The 13332-nt window shown below is 44.3% G+C and overlaps 1 protein-coding gene across 3 annotated transcripts in view; it reads left to right on the top strand.

The window, feature by feature from the left end:
• CLSTN2 (calsyntenin 2) overlaps positions 1–13332 on the top strand; it is a 669035-nt gene that overhangs the window by 585775 nt on the left and 69928 nt on the right. The window lies entirely within an intron of this gene.

Raw genomic sequence — 13332 nt, 5'->3', positions numbered from 1 at the left:
GTTTTTAACATGAAGAGATGTTGAATTTGAGCAAAGGGCCAGGGTGAGTACTGACCTGCTGTTGGACCAGAAGCTCCTGTAGCAGGTGTCTGGAGACCCCTGTTGGGAGGTCTCACCAGTCAGGAGGGATAGGATCATGAACCTACTTAAAGAAGCAGTGTGGGTGCTTTTAGGTAGAGCACGTGTACCGTGTTGGGGTAAACCTTCCATGTCCAGATTGTTTGGATTCTCCAAAGCCAGCAGGCTGGAAAAGCTGAGTTGACTGAACTGCAAAGATATTGACTGCCCCTCCCACCAGGACTCCATCCCAGGGAAGGATCAGAGCTCCATACATATAAACATGGCTGGAGTGGCAGATATTCCTGCAGGGAGGCCCCGCCCAGTCAGGAGGGATGGATTGAAATTCCCTCTCGAAAAAACCATCTGGCCACAATGCGGCATAGCCTCTGTGCCATGTGTGGGGGATTCGTCCTTTTCTGAACCACCTGGACTCCCCAGAGCCAGCAGGCTAGAATGGCTGAGTGAACCTCACCCCAGAAATGGCAGCTGCCCCTGCCCTTGGGAACTCATTGTTCTCAGGCAGTCTCCAGCCTGTTGCCCCTGCTGGCTGGAATTCCAAGCCAGTGGGTCTTAACTTGTGAGGTGCTGTGGAAGTGGGGACCACAGAACAACACTTTTTAGGTCCCTGGATTCAGCCTTCTTCCGAGGGGAGTAGTATATGGATGGATCTCTGCTTTGTGGGGATTCCTTGTTGCAGAGTCTATAAAACACCTGGGTCGCTGAGTGAGCATGAGTGACTGCTCTGCCAAGACTCTGCACAGCTCTTTGTATCAGACCCAGATGGCATGGGCTCATGAAGGGATCTCCTGATCCACAAGTTGCAAAGATCTGTGGAAGAAGCCGGGTTTCCCAGGAGGGGTCATATAATCACTCACAGCTTCCCTTGGCTGCCTTTGGGGGCGCCTTGAGCTCTGTACCACTCCTAGGTGGGCTGTTGCCCCACTTTGCTTTTCTACCTTCTCCGATGGTCGAATCTTCCACCTATTCTGTCCCAATGTGAGAACCTAGGTGTTTCAGTTGAAGGTGCTGAATTCACTTGCTGTTTTCATTCTCCATGAGACACAAACTGCAGCTGCTTCTAATTGGCCATCTTGGACTCTCCCCTAAGACATTCTCTAATAATCCAAAGCAATTACTAACTAAAAATAATTAACTATTGTGTCTTGTGTGATAAGATAAAGGGAGAAGAGTTTATCCACTGGCAACTGTCTCCGATCAGCCCAAGATTTTCCCCAGGAGCATTAATTCCCCTGCATACCTGAGTGGTAGGAGCATGAATTCTGCCACTCTTCAGGGACAACCAGGGAGCCCCATTATTGGAGAGAGGTGCTATTGGGTTGCATCTTTGGTAAGGTCATCCCTGGGCAGCAGCTGGCTGAACCACACAGAGTGCCATGAAGGAAGCCAGTGCCAAGTTGTCATACTCTCACTGTTCTGCCCCAGATGGTGCCCAGCACAGAGGGAGCCCAGAGACACACATGACACATCTATCCAGTTTCCATTCCATTACCACTCTTTCTTTTTAACAGAAATCTTATATTGATTTTTTTCTCACAAGCCATATTCAATCTGTGTTTGATAGGTCAACGTACAAATAAAATTAAACAATTATTTGCTTTGTGCTAATTCACTCTCTTTAATAAAGGTCATATGTTCAATGCACCTCTTCTCTTTTAGCCCCTGGAGTGACCTAGAGTGGCTAAAGTGGGTACCTGAGGATGCCTTGTCACAACCACTAGCTGTTATCACCACCTCTTTACACAAAAAAGTAGCCTTGAATGGAACGTCTCAGGCCAAGTATAAGGATTTTGTTTCCTGAAGCATTTCTTCTCAGCCTTGGTTACTATTGTCGTTGAAACCCAAGATTGTACAAGGACAGCATGTCTTTGGAATCCCCAACACTGAGCACTCTGTCTGGCATTGTGAGCGCTTGAATGCTGTTTGCCCTAAACCAAATAATTAACAATCATTACATCAAAATAACAACCGTTTATTGCGCATTTACTATATGCCAACAGTGCAATGGCTGGTCTGCCTTGTTTAATCTTCACACAACTCAACTATTACCAGCTGTGGTGGCTGAGTTTTGTAATCTGATGAAAAAACCTGCTTTCCATGGTAATTAATTTTGCTAGAAAAAATTCATATACCTCACTCTGAAAAGCAGGGAGCTTCCATTAACCCACTATGGAACCCTTACAGAGTCTGTCATCTGCAGACACTTCTCTCTCTTGACTCCCTTGGTCTCAAGGTTTGCCTTTTCAACTGCATGAGTCACAGCCCCATCTACTGACTAGAACAAAAATAATCTACCTTTCTGGAATTCAGCAGCAAGGCAGACTTTAATTACCTACTGTCTACAAGAATGTGTAATTAGATTGATTGAACTTTGTAATTAAATGGTCAGCCAAGGACACGGGAGGATACCTTTGGCTTGGGCATGCTTTTTTTCTGGACTGAGAATTGTAACCTAAGAAACAAAAGCCCACCTGGGTCCCAGGCTGCCCAATGGCCCGGGATGCAACGGGAGCATTTGAAGATAGTGAAGCTGGTCTTTGTGCAGGACAGCTCTGCTCACCGAAAAAATTGCCTTTGGTGTAGGCAGGGGATAGTAAAATCACCCTATCCTCAAATACTTCTCACAGGGTGCCTCTGATTGCCCTGCCCTGGTATCTGAAGTTCTGCCTCTTGTTATGCATGGGGTACAGGTACCTAATATTCCTATAAAAATGTAAGGGTTCTCATTGAGAAGTAGGAAAGTTTGGAAATTAGAGAACTTCATGGGGAGGTCAGGGTCCCAAGTGGGGGTTCAGAAATTCAGAGTCACTTTGTAAGCCTTGAGGATTCTGGAAACAAGTATCTTTTCATTTGTCAACTTGGTGTAACACTCAGGCACTTCTACTTGACTCTCAGAGGCTGATCCAGAAAGCAACCTTACTGATAATTGTTTAAGGACCCAGAAAATATCTGGGTAACATATAGGACCCAGAAAAAAATACTTATTTCAGAATTAGGAATGCACTCAGAATATCTGCGAGTAAAGGACAAACTTTCTGATATGAGCAATCCCAACATGGAACCAAAGCAAACCATCCAAGCAGGATTCTATAGTCACGAATGTATTGGACAGGATTCTACAGTCACAAGGACTGTACTATAGGATGAGAAATTGGGGTGTTTCTGAATCAGGGTGTTGGACCTGTTCTATTCTTTGCCTGTGTTTGATTAGTGTTGTGTTTTTATTGTTGGTTTGGTTTTCGTTTTTGTTCATTGGCTGGAAAAGCCAGTCATGGAAGAAATACTTCCTAGAGTTCAGGAAAACTGGTCTCTCAGTCCCCAGACCTCAGAAACTGCCTCTGATGAAATCATTGTACTTCCTCTGGCCTTACTTTTTTCATTTGTAGAATTAAACCCACTCGTCTTCCCAGGGAGATTAAGGAGAAAATGGGATAATATTGTGGGAGTACTTTGAAAATAATAAAGTACTATTAAATTAATGGAAAATGATTAGTGTTATTGCCATTAACAATGGCTATTAAGAATCTATTAATACAAATTAATCCAGAAATGAACTGAGTATAAATAAATATCTCAATTAATGGGTTTAAAGAATTTAAATTATTATAATGATTGTGTACCAGTCTTGCTCCTCTAACTACTAGCTGAGTGTTCGGATGAAGGGAAGGAACCCATGACACTGTTTAATGGAGTGAATCTTGCTGTTGAGAGAGCCAGCCCTTCATTGAACACACGTGGTGCCCAAGGCACCTCATTGCCGAATCAGTCGCTCTCCCTCCCTCCACCCACCTTGCTCTTGTTCTCTTTCTCTCTCTCTCCTGCAGACTTTCTAGCTTGCCAGTAATTCAGTGCCTGAAATGCTATTGCTTCCTCATTAGGCTAAGGGATAAAAAAAAGATTCAGTTCAGATGCTTGCAAAAGCAGCCCTGGTCACGCTAATGCTCTTTGGAGACTGTTGGCTTCAATGGCCACCACACAAGGACAACTTCTTCATACCTGTCCTCCTGCAAACTAGCTTTCTCCTGCCTAGCCTGAAGGCTAGATGAGGGGACAAGGGACATCTCTATGTCCTTAGGGATTAAATGAAATCCTTCAGGAGGCCTCCTCTCCCCTCCCAAACTTTATAAGGGCTCCGCGGTGGGTTAATGGAAGCTCCATGCTTCTCAGAGTCCAGCATATGATTTTTTTCTAGCAAAATTTATAATCATAAAAAGCAGGTTTTCTCATCAGATTATATAACTGAGCCACAGCTGGTAAGAGTTGAGTTGTGTCTCCCAAGGCCCTCCCCGTTCCGCGTGTCTGGTTCCACTTGACCTACAAGAATCCTTGCACGGACACACTATCGAAATTCTCATCCACTAAATGATTGCTGTTTTCTTTCTTTCTTTCTTTCTTGAGTGATAATACTGCTTAGTGGCTTAGAGAAGAGCTTCTCAAACTTCGGTGTGCACGTGAATTGCCTTGGAGATCTTGTTAAGATTCAGATTCAGAAGGACTGGGGTGTGGTCTGTGATTCTGTGTTTCTAACCAGCTCCCAAGGGATGCCTGTGCTGCTGGTTGGTGGCCTGCAGTTCAGGCAGCAAGGCTGTAGACACAAACACATTGTATGACCTTGGACACATTATTCCACCTCTCTGAGCTTCAGTCTATTTGTAAAATGGAGAAAATAATAATGATACCTCCAAGAATTGCTGGGAGAATAGACAATGCATGTAAAGTTCTTAGCTCAGGGTATGGCACAGAATGTATTAAAGAGGGCTGTGTTCATGGCGGTGGTGAGTAAAGGGTAAAATTTTTAAAAATAAGGGAACCTTCTCCCAAGCAGGCCTTTCCCCAGGGAGATGTTTCAGAGCATCAGGAGAGCACATCTTTCAGGTTTGGCACTTTCTGACCTCAAAGTCAACTAATTCTACACCTATAAATGGAGAGACTATAGCAAATGAACATAGCCTTGCAGGGCTGAGCAGTGAGGGATGCAGGCCTGTGTTTGCATAGAGGGTAGACAGAGGGCAGCTGCTGACCCTTTGCCCCAGAGTTCACTGTGAAGGTCATTAGGAAATGAGCCCTTATTAAACAGCTTGGGGAGGCTTAGACATGCAGGTGCCACCAAGCAGAGTTGATCTTTGGTTATCCTGTGTATGATCAGCCCAGCACTTAACATCTTTTGGAAGGTGAGAGTTTTATTTGCCTAAAGTAATCATAAATTACACATATTGATAAAGACTCTTCAAAATACCAAGAGAACCGGAAGTCAGAGCATAGTGTGTCTGGCACCTGTGAAGAATTTCAGGGCAGGGGATGGGGTGCAGTGGAGAGAGTGTAGAGCTGGCCTTGGAAGGCTGACTGTTGGGGAGAAGTGGAAGAAGGAGATGAGATAGCAGAGCAGAGGTGGCGTGCACAGAGTCTAGTATAAAAGGGGAACAGTGAGGAAATCAGTTTGTCTAGAGAAGCAAGGATTGTGTGTTGAGCAAGATGACCGTGTTGGTTTCTTATTGCAAACATACAAGGTACCACATATGTAGTGACTTCAAATGATACAAGTTTATTATCTTATAGTTTTGGAGGTCAGTTGTCTGAAATGGTCTCTGGGGCTAAAATCAAGGTATTGGGAAGGCTGTGTTTCTTTGGAGCTCTAAAGGAGCTTCTGTTTCCTTGTACTTTCCAGTTTACAAAGGCCGCCAACATGCCTTGGGTCATAGCCCCTCTCATCTTTACAGTCAGCCACTGCATCATTCAATCTCTACTTCCATTGTTACATCGCATCTGACTTTCCTGCCTCCCTCTTTAATTGTGAGGACCCTTGTGTAGCATTGGACCCATCTGGATAATCTAGGATATTCTCCCCATCTCATGATTGATATAATCACTTCTGAAAAGTCCCTTTTACTGTTTAAGTACAGTCACGTGACACATAACATTTCAGTCAATGATAGATTGCAATAGGAAGGCAATCCCATGAGATTATACTACTGTATCATCATTTTACAATTTTTATACTTACTTGTGTCTAAATAAATACTTACCATCATGTTACAGTTGCCTACAGTACTTGGTACAGTAACATCCTGTACAGGTCCACAGCCTAGGAGCAATAGGCTACACCATAGAGCCGAGGTGTGTAGTGGGCTATGCCATCTAGGTTTGTGTGAGTGCACTCTATTATGTTCCACAATGACGAAATGGCCTAAGGATGCATTTCTTAGAATGTGTCCTTGTTGCTAAGCAATACATGACTGCAACATATTCACAGGTTTCAGAGATTAGGACATTAACTTATTTGGGGGCCAATATTCTGAGGACACAATAGGAATGGCCTTAATGTGCCAGCTCTCTAGGATGTTGTTGGAAATTCAACTTTTTAAGAAAATTCCTTAAAAGGAAGAAAAGTATTACCCAAGAGTTGAGGATAGAAGAAAAAAGAATTTTTCATGATTTGGCTATAGCCCCTGGTTTATCAGTAGAATTTTACCCTCACACGGGGACCTAGGACCCACAATATGTGGCACAGTGGTGGAGTCTGCTTCCAAGGAGCCCCTCGGGAAGAGCTGCAGGAAAGACAGTTACAGGCAATGAGGACCTTTGAGGGCCTGCCTTCAGCCTCCCCTTACCAGATAAATTCACAAAATCCCTTAGAACCTCAGGCATAAGAATCAGTGCCCTCAAATAGTGTTCAGTCTGAGCATCTCATCCACTCTGCCAGATCACTAGCGAAGGAGCCTACAAGGCCTTGCCAGGCAGTGCTGAGGCTCCAGCCCTTCTTAGCTTTCTCTGCCTGCAGCAGGGTGCTGTCTGATACATGGCAGGCTCCATACATATTTAGTTAACAGATTAATGAATGAATGAATGATGATTTATGAACTCTTTCGTGAGAGCCTTATTATTTAACAAGAAATCCCATTGTAAAAATAGCACTTACCGAATACATATAACATCTCACAATTTACTAATATTAAATGGGATTCAAGGAATATTTTTCTTATGCCAAAAAAAAAAAAAAAAAGGTGGTGCTCCACTATCTTGGCCACTGCTTTTTCTGTCATGGCGAGTGTGGCATCAAATGCAGTGCACACTTAGCATTTTTACGCCCCCAGCCCTGTATTTGAGAGCCATAGCGGGGAGCAAGAGAAGACCAAAACAGAGTTCTAGACTCGGAGGCCTTCCCAGTCTTGTTCTAAGACTGTATAATCTGGTTCCTGAACAATGCGGGTTGGATGGAAGTCATCAGGAAGAATGGGCCATATTGTTCTCCATAAATGTGGAAGGTCATTTATATTCACATTTTCTTACATCCACAATCACACTAAAGCTTGGAAGCAGCACATGCTTTGCCTATAATGGGCACTCACAAAGTCTATCCTGAGTGATTCATCAGAACCTAGCATGGAGGTATGAAGACTATTCCACCTTCTATCCAGAGCCGGAGAAAGGCGGTATGAGGAATGCTCTTGTGTTTGTGGCATTTGTTTTGTTTTTGCTTGGGAAAGGAAAGAGTGTTACTGGATTTTAATCAATCAGTTTCCAGAGCTTTATATGAGATCAAAACTCAAGTGTAAATTCTGCTTGGCAAATATCCCTAACAGCCTGGTCTTAAGATCTTGGATATCCTAATGAATTTAAAACTATAACTGTTCTTCAAATATTTCTACAAATTCCCCCAAACTTAACAGACTGACCTGTGGTTCAAAAAAGTACCCTTTTTCTTTGGCTGTGGAATGCCAAACTGAGACAACCTGTTGACAAGTCTTCTCTTGTGAAATGCAAATTGGTCTTTCTGCAGAAATCATTCTGCAAGGGGAGCAGGTGGTCCAGAAGTGGCTGGAATGGGTTTGTCCTTTCTAGAGCAATGATGTGATGTTCATGGCATGACCCCACTGTCAGCATTTAATTTTGTTCAGTGGCTCTGAATTCTACCAGAACAAGTCTGATTTGGGAAGCCCATGTGGTGAAAGGTCTATACTGGGGCTCCATTATAAATGCACACTGTTCTCCTCTGCCCCTCTACCCCAGAGCAATCAGACACACACACAGGCAGCCATATGGCTGAAGGAGAGTCCTGTTACCATGGAGCTGCTGGTTTACAGAGCCCGTGGCTGAGGCCGTTTCCGGTGAGCTCTGAGGTGCGGGACAGTGCTTTCTTGCCAGCACGTGCTGCTTTTTGTAAATGGAAACACTTAACCAATTCCATTCAAGATCAGTTCACTTCTCCAAAGGAGCAAAATTTATTATTTGAATTATTTAGGGAAGGTTTATTTCCCATCACTGAGATATGAGATATGTCAACTAAATTATAATTATGTTTCTCTTAAGATATCCACTGAGATTACTTTTATTTTTTTAAACTTGCAAGGAGGATTCCATCTCTGTTCACCTAGAGACAGCCTATATTTATGGATGGCCAGCCTCGATATGCTGAGTAGCAGAATGAAAAATTAATTTTCTTCAAATACATTACTGAGTAGTTAACTGCATCTCAGCAACCTATTTGTTTAATACTCTAGAGTCCTCTTCAAAGAGCCTACGATTTATTCTCATGTTTGCCAGGAACTTCTTTTTCACACACAGTCCTGAGGACAGGAAACAGGATTTCTGGGCTCCATCCCTACCACTAACAAGCTGGTTTTTTTTTTTTGTTTTGTTTTTTGTTTGTTTGTTTTTTGAGACAGAGTTTCGCTCTTGTTACCCAGGCTGGAGTGCAATGGCGCGATCTCGGCTCACTGCAACCTCCGCCTCCTGGATTCAGGCAATTCTCCTGCCTCAGCCTCCTGAGTAGCTGGTATTACAGGCACGCGCCACCATGCCCAGCTAATTTTTTGTATTTTTAATAGAGACCATGTTGACCAGGATGGTCTCGATCTCTTGACCTCATGATCCACCCACCTCAGCCTCCCAAAGTGCTGGGATTACAGGCGTGAGCCACCGCGCCCGGCCCTAACAAGTTGTTTTATATTGAGCAAGTCACTGCCACTCTCTGGGCCACAGAAAAACTGGCCTAATCATCTGGGAGATCCTCCCACCTAATCTGCAGCTGCCCACAAATGCTGGCATCCATGGTGGAAAAGAGTTATGTGTGATCACTCTCTGCTATTTATCTGCTTAGGAAATAATGAAAGGAGATATTAAGCACAGAAAGAAACATTTTGCATGAAGGTATTCTCTCTGTCATTCCTCCCACCAATCCTTGCTTCCCCTGGCAAGTCCTTAAGAAGTGGGGAAAGCCATGTTGGGAGATGGGCCTCCCTCCTTCTGCCCATTCTTCTCTTTGCCTGAGTGCCCTAGGACCAGGTCTTTTTCTCCGTTATACAGCATGAATCTTCCACTGCCTCTCCTTCTTCACACGCCCCTCCTTATGGTGCTGCCCCAGGCCCCCAGGGACCTTCAAGCCCTCCCCTCACCTTCTCTTGGGGATGGCAATTTAGCACTTAGTACCCAGGATTTGATTCCCCTGTGGTTGAAAGGCCCTGTGCCCAGTAACAGAGTAAGAGTCTGGGAGGACAGGTGGGGCTCTGCAGAACATGACCACCATTCATCCATCCACCTGCCCTCCATGCTCTCATTTATGATTAACATTTGTTGTGCACCTGCCTCATACATGAGATGTGGAGGTGAACGTGGCTCTTATCCTTGTGAATCACAGAGTCAAGAGCTGGGCTAACCAATAGGAGAGCCATCAGTCACGTGTGACTATCAAATGTTGACATGTGGCTAGTTCAAATTGAGGTGTGCTAGTAGGGTAAAATACAGGATGGATGGCAAAGAGTACAAAAACAGAATGTAAAATATAATTTGTAATATTAATTACATGTCAAAATGATAAATGGAGATATTGGACTAAGGTACAGTATTAATTTCACCTATTTCTTTTTACTTTTTTAATATGGCTACTGGAAAATGTAAATTTACATGTGTGTCTCAAGTATGTGAGGGACAGGGAATGGTACAGGCTGGTGCAGGGACACTAGTCCAGATGGGGTGATGAGGAACATTAAGGCTTGAGCCTCTTCCTGGGCTGGGTAGAGGGAGGGAAGAGGGCTCATGCCAGCAACCATGTAAGTGTTATAACTTAGGGCCGTGAGTTAAGGAAAGAATGCCAAGAGTAACACCTAATCCTTTCAGCACTTACGATATAAGGCAGCGTTCTAAGTGTTTTACAGGTATTAAGTCAGTCATCACAACCCCTCGAGGTACTTACTGCTATCATTCCTGTTTTTGAAAGAACTGAGGCAGACAGGAAATGTAACTCTCCTGAGATCACAGTCAGGACGTGATCTAATCGGAATGTGAAGCTGAGCAGTCTGACTCCCCAGCCTCAACATATGCTACACATTGCCTTGCTCCAGGGTTGGAATGGGCATCCCCACGGTTTGGGGTGAGGCAGAGCCTAGTCAGAGGGCAAGGTGTTAAGGTAGACCCACCGGTGTACTGATAGTAGGGGTAGGAGAGGGCACCTGCGCTCTACCTCTACCACAAACCCACCCTTCACTTCTGTGCCACAGGGCACTGCCTCTGCTTATTCTGTCTGCCTTGAATGCCATGACCTTCACCCTCTTCCCTTCCTTCGCCATCACTTTCTGATCTCCCAAACTAGGCAAAATTCCTCTGTTACGGCTTCATATGGCACCTTGTCTTGTAGACATGATGTTACATTTATTTACATGAATATTTTATTTTCTGTCACCTAAGAGAAAGAGCTATGTCCATTTTTGCTCACTTACTATATTCAGCACCTAACATACTGTGTGACCTGGTAGCAATAAATATTTATTGAATAAATAATCAATTCTTCCTTCAAGATAGGTTTTCTACCCATTTTATAGACGAAGAAACTGCACTCAGCAAGTTTAAGAAACTTGCCCCAAATTCCAATCCCAAGTAAATGAATAGAGCTGAAATTCCACCTGAGCTGACTCACTTTAAAGTCACTGCCTGTCAGTGAAAATGGAAAGAGGTGCTGCTCTTCCTAGAATGTGTGTGGAGGCCAGAGACTGGTGAGGAGACCTGTGCAACCTGCGTCGGCCCCTCCCTAGCTAGAGTCTTCTGGGGGACTCACTCATATCTGTGACTTGTACCCTCCTTCCTTCTCCCCATGGGACCCTCATCTTCTGTCCAAAACCCTCTGTGTCTGCCAGGGACTTCTCAAGTCTTTTACCTGGACAGACAGCACTGCTGAGTTTGCCAGAATTCCAAGACTTGGCATAGACAGGGCCTCATCCCCAGGAACACACTCCCAGTTTCCAAGCTGGACCCTCAGGTTCTCCTTTTCTACAAGAATCATTTCCAGGGTTGCTAGCTCTTAATGCAATCATTTGTTCATTCATTGGGTCGGTTAGTTGGTCTGCCAATAAACAGGAATTGTTGAATGGCTATTCAATCCTTCTACTTACCTTGAGAAGCTCAGAGGCTTTCGCAAGAGGGGTTAGAACCCATAGGATGAGACTTCAACCACCTCAGCCCCATCCTAAAATGGCTCACTTTGAAGACAATTCCTATTTGGAGGCAAGAAACCTGCTTAGTCTTTGTGCCGTTTATTGTGTTCAGAGAGGGAATACAAGAGGAGAAATATTCCCTTTCCTAACTGCCAAATTTAAGACATGTGCTTCCTGGTCTGCTCAAATATTAAACTCACTCTGTAAATGGGCACTTACAACCCACAACAGGCAGGTTGTGCCTCTGCAGCTCTGAATTTGTGCCCAGGGCACTGACAGATGTCAGCGGGTTCAGGAAATTCATGAGGAAAATATCCCCAGAGGAATTTTGTGGCATGTCCTGGAAGCAAAACACCTGGGAGGAGGAAGAAAGCTTGGTAGGTGTGATTTTTTTTTCAGGGCAGGGGCGCGCAGGTAAGAGGAGTCCTCATGCTTAGGATAAGCAGAAAGAAATATGTCAGTAGAGGGAGGGAAGCTTTGAATGAGGGATAGGAAGAATGGTGGGGCAAGGGAGTTACTGGCTGGAAAGTGGGAAGGAGCTGGCTGGAGTCTGTTTTGCTCACTGTCACATTTCCAAAGCCTGGGAATTAGCTGGAACATCGTGGGTACTCAACAATTTGTGTGAATGGATTGAGTGACATACGTCATGGTATATGTCATCTGGGAACTTTTTGTTCCCTGAGCTAGTCATAGGTACCTAGCAGGAGGACAAATATGCTCCAAAATTTGCTACACAGACTACTCTGTTCCCCACCTTAGCATATTATGGTCTCTGAGACAGGTTCTCAAACTTAGCCACACCAAAACCACCTGGAGGGCTTATTGAAACACAAATGGCCAAGCCTGACTCTTCTAGTTTCTGATTCCATGGGTCTGTGATGAGACTGGAGAGTTTGAATTTAGAGCAAGTTCCCAGGTGATACTGATGCCCTGGTTCAGAGACCACACTTGAGAACCACTGTTCTGAGGAATCCTGCTGGAAGCAGCCGGATGGACTGTGAAATGAGGCTTTTCCAGAACAGTTTTTATTCTGGACCCCTTTGTTCATGGTATATCTTGCAAGACAGTCAGCATCTCAGTAGAGAAAAGAAGCCCGAAAGGGTCTGAGGTGCACATTTCCCTGAGTAATAGCAAACGTGGGGCCTCATCTACTCCTGGCATGCCCCATTCCTCCTGGCTGCTGCAGGAGACCACACAGGGAATGCACAAACCCCACGTTGTGGAGAGTGGATTTTCTGCCCTAACCTCTGGCTCTCACATCAACAGCACCAACCCTACCTTCAAGGATTTGTAAATCAGCCCCAGGCTGGGTAGGGGAAGAAGCTCTGAATTAGATAAGAGACTAATTGAAGTGGACTTTTTAATATAGATGCTTCTCAACTTATGATGGGGTTGTTTTCCAATAAACCCATTGTAAGTTGAAAATATCATAAATAGAAAATGTATTTAATACACTTAAGCTACTGAACGTCAAAGCTTAGCCTAGCCTACCTTACATGTGCTCAGAACACTTACATTAGCCTACAATTGGGCCAATCATCTAACATAAAGCTTCCCTCCCTCTTTACAATAAATTGTTAAGTATTTCCCAGGCATTGGGAATGTGACAGTGAGCAAAACAGACTCCAGCTAGCTCCTTCCCACTTCCCAGCAAACGGCACTCTCTCCCTTGCCCCATCATTCTTCCTACCCCCATTTCAAAGCCTCCCTTCCTCTCTCCCTCTGCTGACATGTAATTTATTGAATACTATATTGAAAGTGAAAAACAGAATGGTTATGTTAGTACTCAAAGTAGACTTTCTACTGAATATGTATTAGTTTTGCTCCGTTA

Source organism: Callithrix jacchus, chromosome 17 (genome assembly GCF_049354715.1).
Source record: "Callithrix jacchus isolate 240 chromosome 17, calJac240_pri, whole genome shotgun sequence".
In the NCBI taxonomy this organism is placed as follows: Eukaryota; Metazoa; Chordata; class Mammalia; order Primates; family Cebidae; genus Callithrix; species Callithrix jacchus.
Note: the sequence above shows the minus strand (reverse complement) of the source record. Positions and strands in the feature narration are given on the sequence as shown.